Here is a 3,661-nt window from a genome sequence, read left to right as displayed (position 1 = left end):
TTCATGTTAGTGATTGGTTTAAGAGTATTCATGCAACTGATCAAAGAAATATAAGGGCTTCATTGACGCTAATAACCTAAACATGAACTAAAAGTTCTGGAAATACCAACATAGTCTAGGTGTAACCAACATGGCCTTGGTAAATAGTCAATTGACATGCAGCTTTTGATAATAACAGTGACAAGAGAGAGAGAGATAGATAGATGAAAATTAAATAATGTTATATCATCTCCTTTTTAGTATCTGCTATGTATGCAAAAAACCAACAGTGTTAGTAATTTTTCTTTATGATAAAAGTATACATGTTATTTCTTTATTTGACTGATCTATATATAAATTTGTATTTAACCATAGATTCTCAGGTAAAAATTTTTAAAACATGGGCAATAAAGATATTTAAACTTGAAAAAAAAATCCACTGAGATTAAAATAAATATTTCCCACTCCCAATAGCAGGTTCTCATGCATACACTTGTGAGCTTTATAACTAAGATAGATAAATTTAAGAAAAATTCCTCCTATCACAAAGATGATCCTATAATGATTACATCTTTCTGCTCACTAGTTAGTAGCAAAAGTAACCAAATGACCTATAACTTATTGGCCTAAGCGACTTCCCTTCATGTATCCCTTCAGTGACAGAGGACCCTTTAATAGAGTGGTTCCTCCATTCCCTAGGTCTTGTATGTTCTTTACTGCGTTCTTTATATTTGGCTGATAGATACCAAGTGAAGGAAAAAAAGGGTGGGGGGAGACTATGGGATCACATGGGAGGTTCTGGGGCCAGAGCTGAAAGTGGCATCCTGGTTTCCATTTGTCAGGAATGCCACATAGTTATGTCAACATAACTTTTAGAAATGAGAGGCTTTCTCTTTAAGGAATCATCTCTCAATGTGGCTTAGCAGATACCTACAATGCAAAGGTACAAAATTTTTAAACTTACCATTTGTAACAACTCTAGAGCAGTACACATTCTCACTGGGATCCTGTCCATAGAGTGATGGGAAAGCATAATAATTTAAGAGACTAGGAAACTCTGACTTATCCTATTTTTCAGCATATCAAAGAATAATAGTTTGGGACTAAGCTATCTCTAAATGAATATATCAAATTCATTCAGTCTCTAAATGAACCTAAACCAAGTGCGTAGATGAGGACTTGGTTTTTCCACAACGAGGAGTTCTCCATCACAGAGTTATATTTGGTCTTCCAGGATCAGAGGTGAAGATAAACTTGCGAAAAGCATCACTGTTATAACAGGTGACCTTGATAACACAGGTCTGAACTACGCAGGTCCCCTTATACACAGATTTTCTCCACTAAATATGTACTATAGTCCTTCACTCTGTGGTTGGTTGACTCCATGGATGCAGGACTTGTTGATATGGAAGGCCAAAAGTAAAGCTGTACTGGGATTTTTTTTTTTTTTTTTTTGTACTGGGATTTTTAACTGCATAGAAAGTTGGCTTCCCTAAGAACCACATTATTCAAGAGTCAGCTGTAGTATCTTTCAGTATTACTGGGTGAGAAAAAGCACCTCTTTCTTAAAGAATCTCTATTTTTACCTTTAGATCTTTATGGAAATCAGACTTTATGAAATGATGTCACAGTGATTAATTATGCTAATTTTTAAGAATGGGCTTTCCAACATGCCTTTTGAAATAGTCATCATTTTTCATACAGGAACACAGAAATAATATGATAAACTCTAAACATAATCACATATTATTTTAACATCTTAATTAAATTAAAAACCTCAATGTTCCACAGACAGTCCATAAATACTTAACTAATTAAGCACCTCACTATTAAGCATTAATGTGCTTGGTATGTACTTGGCAAAATCAGGTATGATCATTTGACATGGTGGCATAATCGTTCCTAAAATATAATTAAGTATTTTATTAGAGGATTGTTCAGGAATGATTAGGGTAGGAAAGAGATAGAACAAACAAACTGAATAATTTGATAAGAGTTGAATAAAAGGGCTATTTGTAAAGCATATAAGGGTTCAAGTAAACCAAAAAGAGATAGTGCAGAACCTTTAAGGCTAGTAACATTGAAGATCTCATCATCCCTAAACCTGAAAGGACAAGTTATGCTTATTGAAACATGGACCAGATGACAATATGAAGAGGTCACCTGAAGGTCTTTATAGAGAGACAAAGCTATGCTCAATTATGTGACAAGGATGGAGCCAAGGTAATCAATTCTATAACTGACTTTTCAGAAAAAAATATACCTTCTCAAATTCAATTACCTGCGGTTAAACTTTAAATATATCAAGAATTGTCTATGTTGGAAGGTCATTGTAGGTTTCAATGTTGTTATTTTTTAAAAGTTAATTTCATATTCAAAATACAATGTCATGGCTTAAATTGAGCTCAGATGCCACTCTCTTCTCACTCTTTCATCTCTTGATGGTGTCTCACACTGGCTCAGTCCTGACCTTGGGGAAATGTCCTAACCTCCCTCAGTTTCAGTTACCTATTCATAAAAGCAAGTAATGGCATAAATTATCTCATGAGACTGCATAAGGAACAAATGAGGGACCACCTATAAACCACTTAGGACATACCTTCCATACAGTAGACACTTAGAAAGGGCTGACTATTTTTGATACTTGGCTTTACAACTACAGCTCTCTGGTTTGCTTATCTGAGGTACTTAATTGAGTACATTTCCTTATCCAGTGTATTTTTTTTTAAGAGGTGCTCACGGATTCTACAGAGAAGGCAATGGCACCCCACTCCAGTACTCCTGCCTGGAAAATCCTATGGACGGAGGAGCCTGGAAGGCTGCAGTCCATGGGGTTGCTGAGGTTCGGTCACGACTGAACGACTTTACTTTCATGCATTGGAGAAAGAAATGCCAACCCACTCCAGTGTTCTTGCCTGGAGAATCCCAGGGACAAGGGAGCCTGGTGGGCTGCCATCTATGGGGTCACACAGAGTCGGACACAACTGAAGTGACTTAGCAGCAGCAGAATGGATTCTATATTTCTTAACCACCTTGGTGTTTGTAAATGTCCCCTTCGTCTTTATCCTTGAGTCACTTTGAGGTTGAATTAATATTCCTTGCTCATACCTCCTATGATTTGAAACTATTGGCACATTACTACTTCATCTTCTTGCATCGAATGTTGCCAGGTGAAAGCTCTAAGTCAGTTTGGTTGTCCCAAATTTAAGCAGAGGGGAACTCTTTTTCTATCTAAAAGTTTTTCAGGATTTTTTTCCTATCTTGATATTCATTAATTTATCCAGACTATTTATTATTATAGCTGGGCATTTTCAATATTTTCCTGCATACCATGCCATATTTTCTCATGTAGATTGGGGGTATGTCTTCAAACTAAAATATTTTTTTGGCTAACAAAGTTCAGTAACTCCAAAAATTGTCCTAAAATTCCCCGAATGATTGATTACTGCTTATCTTTCCAAAATAAATTTCTGTCAGTCAACTCCCTCTGTTGCTAGTTTAGTCAAAATGACCTCTATCTTCTGCAAGTAATCAGGTAGTTTACATGGAGCTCACTTCCTGTGTCCCATTTACTGATCACTGTCTTCTCTTTCAAGTTAAGTGACACTTGCTCAAAGAGCTATTCACTTATTTCCCACACTTCAGGTTCTTTCACTGCTAATTCTTTGTCATGACATCCTGT

Source organism: Ovis aries, chromosome 8 (genome assembly GCF_016772045.2).
Source record: "Ovis aries strain OAR_USU_Benz2616 breed Rambouillet chromosome 8, ARS-UI_Ramb_v3.0, whole genome shotgun sequence".
Taxonomy (NCBI): domain Eukaryota; kingdom Metazoa; phylum Chordata; class Mammalia; order Artiodactyla; family Bovidae; genus Ovis; species Ovis aries.
This window is presented reverse-complemented; position numbering follows the sequence as displayed.